Below are 6,736 nucleotides of genomic sequence, written 5' to 3' on the forward strand. Positions count from 1 at the left end.
TAAAGACTGACTACATTTAAAGGTTTAAGTGGAAATAAAGGGGAGTGAGGGAATATTGCTGGAGCCAATTTTATGTGAAGTCAGAAGAAAGTGTAATAACGATTCTATTTTGATGAGTAGTCTTTCAACCAGAGAAGGAGCACATCTTCCTTTGTGAATGAATAGAGTGAAGCAGGGGATGTTAGGGCAACTTTAAAAATCATTTAGGTAGTGCTTGCTTTGGCAGCACATATGCTAACATTGGAATAATACAGAAAAGATTAGTTTGGCCCCTGCACAAGAATGACATGCAAACTCACGAAGTATTCCATATTTTTTCCTAATTAAAAGGCACAGAGAGATAAGTTAGATACAGAAGCAAAACTCAATGGATGCTGTCTTCAAGATACCCATCTCACATCCAATGACATCCACAGGCTCAAAGTAAAGGGATGCAGAAAAATCTACCAAAGAAATGAAAAGCAGAAAAAAGCAAGGGTTGCTATTCTAATTTCAGACAAAACATACTTTAAACCAACAAAGATTAAAAAAAAAAAAAGACAAAGAAGTACATTACATAATGATAAAGGGTTCAATTCAACAAGAAGAACTAACTATCCTAAAAATATGTGAACCCAACACAGGAGCACCCAGATTCATAAAGGAAGTTCTTAGAGACCTATGAGGAGATGTAGATAACCACACAACAATAGTGGGAGACTTCAACATCTCACTGATAGTATTAGACACATCATCAGTAAAGAAAACTAACAAGGATATTCAGGACATGAACTCGACACTTGATCAAATGGACCTAACAGACCTCTACAGAACTCTCTACCACAAATCAACAGAATGTACATTCTTTTTGTCTGCACATGGCATATACTCTAAAATTGACCACAATTGGTCATAAAACAATTCTCATCAAATTCAAAAAACCAAATTCATACCAAACAATTCTTGGATCACGGCACAATAAAAATAAAAATAAATACTAAGAAAATCACTCAAAACCATACAATGACATGGAAATTAAACAACCTGCTTTTGAATGACTTTTGGGTAAACAAAGAAATTAAGGCAGAAATTGAGAAATTATTTGAAGTGAATAAGCACAAAGATACAACATATCAGAATCTCTGGGACACAGCTAAAGCAGTGTTAAGAGGGAAGTTTATAGTGCTAAATGCCCACATCAAAAAGTTAGAAAGATCTTAAATTAACAATCTAATATCACACCTAGAGGAACCAACCCCAAAGTTAGCAGAAGAAAAGAAATAACCAAAATCAGAGCTGGACTGAAGGAAATTGAGATGTGAAAACCATACAAAAGATGTTTAACAAATCCAAGAATTTGTTCTTTGGAAGAATAAATAAAAGTTCTAGTTAGACTAGTAAAGAAAAAAAGAGAGAAGATTCAAATAAACACAATCAGAAATGACAATGGGTATGTTAGCACTGACCCCACAGAAATACAAAAAATAAAAATAAAAAATCTCAGAAACTACAATGAACACCTCTATGCACACAAATTAGAAAACCTAGAAGAAATGGACAATTTCCTGGAAACATACAACCTCCCAAGATTGAATTAGAAAGAAATGGGATCCTTGAACAGACCAATAATGAGTTCTGAAATTGAGTCAGTAATAAAAAGCCTACCAACCAGAAAAAGCCTAGGACCGAAAAGATTCACAGCCCAATTCTACCAGATGTATAACAGCGAGCTGGTACCATTACTACTGAAACTGTTCCAAAAAATTGAGGAGGAGGGCCTCCTCTCTCACTCATTCTATGAGACCAGCATCATCCTGATATCAAAACCCGGCAGAGACCCAACAACAAAGAAAACTTCAGGCCAATAACCTCGATGAACATAGATGCAAATATCCTCTACAAAATAGTAGCAAATTGAATCCGGCAGCACCTGAAACAGCTAATCCACCACAATCAAGTAGGCTTTATCCCTGGGATGCAAGGTTGGTCCAACATACGCAAATCAATAAATGTGATTCATCACATAAACAGAACAAAAAACAAAAACCACATGATCATCTCAATTGATGTTGAAAGACTTTATAAAATTCAACATCCCTTCCTGTTAAAAACCTTCAACAAACTAGACACTGAAGGAACTTACTTCAAAAAGAAGAACCACCTATGACAACCCCATAGCCAACATTATACTGAATGAGCAAAAGCTGGAAACATACCCCTTGAAAACTGGAACAAGGTAAAGATGCCTTTTCTGTCTACTCCTATTCACCATAGTACTGGAAGTCCTAGCCAGAACAGTCAGGCAAGAGAAGGAAACAAAAGGCATCCAAATAGGAAAACAGAAGGTCAGACTATCCCTGTTTGCAGACGATATGATTCTATACCTAGAAAACCCCATAGTCTCAGCCCCAAAGCTCCTTGATTTGATAAATAACTTCAGCAAAATTTCAGTATACAAAATTAGTGTACAAAAATCAGTAGCATTCCTATACACCAACAATATTCAAACTGAGAGCCAAATCAAGAACACAATTTCATTCACAATAGCCACAAAAAGAATAAAATACTTAGGAATAGAGTTAACCAGGGAGGTGAAAAATTTCTACAATGAGAATTACAAAACACTGCTCAAAGAAATCAAAGATGACACAAACAAATGGAAAACAATCCATGCTCTTGGAGAGAAAGAATTGATATGTTAAAATTCCCATACAGCGCAAAGCAATTACAGATTCAATGCTAATCCTATCAAACTACCAATGACATTCTCCACAGAACTATAAAAAAAACTATTTTAAAATGCATATTGAATGAAAAAAGAGCCTGAATAGCCAGTGCAATCCTAAGCAAAAAGAACAAAGCTTGAGGCATCACATTACCTGACTTCAAACGACAGTACAAGCCTACAGTAGCCAAAACAGCATGTTAGTGGTATAAAAACAGATACATAGACCAATGGAACAGAACAGAGAGCACAGGATTAATGCCACACAACTACAGCCATCTGATCTCAACAAAGTAAACAAAAACAAGCAATAGGGGAAGGATTCCCTTTCAATAAATGGTGCTAGGATAATTGTCTAGCCATGTGCAGAAGATTGAAGCTGGACCTCTTCCTTACACTATATACAAGTCAACTCAAGATGGATTAAAGTCTTAAATGTAAAGCCCAAAACTATTAAAACCCTGGAAGATAACCTAGGAAATACCATTCTGGACATAAGACCTAGAAAATATTTCAAGACAAAGACACCAAAAACAATTGCAACAAAACAAAAAAATTGACAAATGGTACCTAAGTAAACTAAAGAGCTTCTACACAGCAAAAAAGAAACCATCAGCAAAATAAAAAGGCAACCCACAGAATGGGAGAACATATTTGCAAACTGTGTATCTGACAAACATCTAATACTCAGCATCTATAAGGAACTTAAACAAATTCACAGGCAAAAAACAAGCCCATTAAAAAGTGGGCAAAGGATATGAACAGACCTTTCAAAAGCAGACATATATGCAGTCAACAAGCATATGAAAAAATGCTCAACATCACTGATCATTAGAGAAATGCAAATCAAAACGAGATACAAGCTCATATCAGTCATAATGGCTATTAATGAAAAGTCATAAAATAACAGATGCCTGCAAGGTTGTGGAGAAAAGGGAATGCACATATACTGCTGGTGGGAGTGTAAATTAGTTCAGCCACTGTGGGAAGCAGTTTGGTGATTTCTCAAAGAACTCAAACTAGAATTACCATTGGACCCAGCAATCCCATTACTGGCTTTATGCCCAAAGGAATATAAATCATTCTTCCATAAAGACACACGGACGTGAATGTTCCCTGCAGCACTATTCATAATAGCAAAGACATTGAGTCAAGCTAAATTCCCATCAATAGTAGAGTGGATAAAGAAAATATGGTACATATATACCATGGAATACTACACAACCATAAAAAAGAATGAAATCATGAGAATGAGAATGAGATCAGGTCCTTTGCAGCAACATGGATGGAGCTGGAGGCTATTATCTTAAATGAACAAACAGGAACAGAAAACCAAATAGCATATTCTTACTTACAAGTAGGAGCTAAACATTGAGTATATGTGGATACAAAGAATGGAACAACAGACACCAAGGCCTACTTGAGGGTGGAGGTTGGGAGGAGGATGAGGAGTGAAAAAGTACCTATGGAGGAGTACTATTCTTATTACCTGGGTTATGAAATAATCTGTCTACCAAACCCCCACAACATGCAATGTACATATAGAATAAACTATACACGTACCCATGAAGCTAAAATAAAAGTGTAAAAAGTGTATATTTGGAAAATAGTAAGAATGCAACAATAAAAGTAGTACAAATTAAAAAAAAATAACTAAAATCTTTGCTGATGGCAACAATAAACATTTAAGTAATCTTTTCATGAGCAGATAATAATGTTCCCATGTTCAAATTTGGAAGGTATATACGATTATACAGTGACTTTTTTTTTTATCTTTGCTTCTCATTCATCTGTTACCTTGTGAGAAATAGTTTATTAAGCACTTACAATATGCAGGTATTGTTTCCATGCTGGAAACATGTTCTCCATGCTGGAGATAACAGCAGTCAAAAAAAATAGAGGACGTTTCTCCTGATGTGGCTCTTTTATTGTTGTGTGTGCTGATAGAGAAAAAGAGAAAGGAAGAGATTGATAATAAATGAATAAAACAAACAGATGAGCAATATATACATATTAAAGCTATTTGAAGAAAAAGAAAGTAGGCAATAGTTGTGGGCAGGTAGGCAGCTACTGTATTAATGTAGGACAATCAAGGAGGGCTCTCTGAGAAGTGGGTTCTGCAGAGGCCTGAAGGGAGTATGGGAGTAGGCTTGAGGTTAACTGATGGGAAAGTGTCTCAGACAGTGGAAGCTATAAATAAAAAGTCCCTGAAGCAGGAACATCCTGGAGTGTTTGAGGAACAACAAGAGTCTGTGTGGAGTTAAGCAGGAAGGAAGTGGGAGAGACAGACAAGTGGCAGTCATAGAAGAAACCAGAAGCAACGTCTGGTGTAGCTTTGTGGGCTTCAGATTGTTCTTTATTTTGAGTGTTCTGCTTGAAAATAGATTATAGTGCTGATGCAAAACACTGGGGGTCTCATTAAAATGCATATTCTGATTCAAGAGTTTGCAGGTGGGACTTGAGATTCTGTTTCCAAGCTCCCAGGTGACGTGGTTGTTGCTGGTCTGTAGACCATACTTCGAGAGCGCTGGACTAGAACCAATAATGAGGACATCCACTCTGCTCCAGACCCTCTAGGGGTGTGAGAAAACAAATAGCAACTTTGTGACATTTGAATGCAAAGCGAGGTGGCAGGTTTCAGTCAAAGTAAGTGGTTGGAGGAGCATTTTGAAGAGAGGTTGAAGATCCAGCAATTTTGCTGATACATGGCTGAGTTTCCAAGGTTGCGGTGAAAGTTTTTAGGGTGGGTCAGTGTGTGGGATTAGGTCCGATGAGTGGATGTACAGAATTTTATGAAAAAGGTACAAAAATAATGAATGTGACCCAACACCTTGAGCTGTTCATACTGACTGAGATAAAAAAGGGTGTGAGGAAAGGTGGCATACTCCTGACATTCTCTTAGGGGAAGACATACTATCAGTTTCAATGTTAGCCCCCTTCATAAGATTACTATCTTTGGTAGACTGTTGTAGTGAGCTGAAAGTGGCATGTGTCAGCAATTGGGAGTCTTTCCAGGATCAGGAGGTGGTCTGGGGGTCTCCTTTGCAGTTCCTGTAATAGCAAGGTCCAGGCCTGGGGAGATACAATGCTATCTGGAATGGACAGAGCTCTGCATTCCTCCATGGCCACCTGGTTCCCTTTCTCAAAGCAATGTACTAGTCTCCTACGTATTCTTTCAGAGCTATTTTAATGCAGACAAAAGACTCAATGCAGATTAGAACATTTCAACACTAGAATTAACAAGGTGAACTTAATGGACATAAAGTTAATACTACACCCAAAGCTGCAGAGTACACATTTCACTTTTTTCAAGGGCCCATGGAACATTTATACAAATTGATTCATACTGGACCATGAGGCAAGTCTCAACAAATTCCAAAGGTTTGGCACCGTAGGAATTACATTCTCTGACAAAATTACAATCATTCTAGAATTCAATAGCAAAGCGATAACTAGAAAAAAAGTCAATATATTTGAAAATTAAGAAACTATTCTAGGCTGGGCACAGTGGCACACACCTATAATCCCGGCACTTTGGGAGGCCAAGGAAGGACGATCACTTGAGCCCAGTTTGAGATCAGCCAGGGCAACAAAGCAAGACTCCATTTCTAAAAAAATTAAATAATTAGCCAGGCATGGTGGTATGCATCTGTGGTCCAACCCAGCTACTCAGGAGATTGAGGCTGGAGGATTGCTTGAACCCAGGAGTTCAAGGCTGCAGTGAGCCATGATTGTGCCACTGCACCCCAGCTTAGGTAACAGAGAAAGACTTTCTTTAAAAAAAGAAAGAAAGAAAGAAAGAAACTGTTCTAAGTAATTCATGAGTTAAAAATATACCATAACAGATCAAAATATTTAGAATTAAAAGAAAAAATTATTTTATTATAACTTGTTGGATGCAGGTAAGGCAATACTCAGAGAAAAGGTTTTAATCTTAAACACTTGCATTAGATAAGAAGAAAAGACAGGAAAATTAATCATCTATATTCAAAAGTTAAGAAAGAAAACAAAATTAACCCAGAAAATGTAGAA

The 6,736-nt window shown here is 37.0% G+C and overlaps 1 non-coding gene across 1 annotated transcript; it reads left to right on the forward strand.

Moving 5' to 3' along the window:
- The first annotated feature begins 210 nt into the window (after positions 1 to 210).
- LOC126953968 (U6 spliceosomal RNA) lies at positions 211 to 317 on the forward strand. The gene has a single exon (XR_007725438.1). It is a non-coding gene; the product is annotated as a U6 spliceosomal RNA (small nuclear RNA).
- The last annotated feature ends 6,419 nt before the right edge of the window (positions 318 to 6,736 follow it).

The sequence above is a fragment of the Macaca thibetana genome, chromosome 4 (assembly GCF_024542745.1).
Source record: "Macaca thibetana thibetana isolate TM-01 chromosome 4, ASM2454274v1, whole genome shotgun sequence".
Lineage (NCBI taxonomy): Eukaryota > Metazoa > Chordata > Mammalia > Primates > Cercopithecidae > Macaca > Macaca thibetana.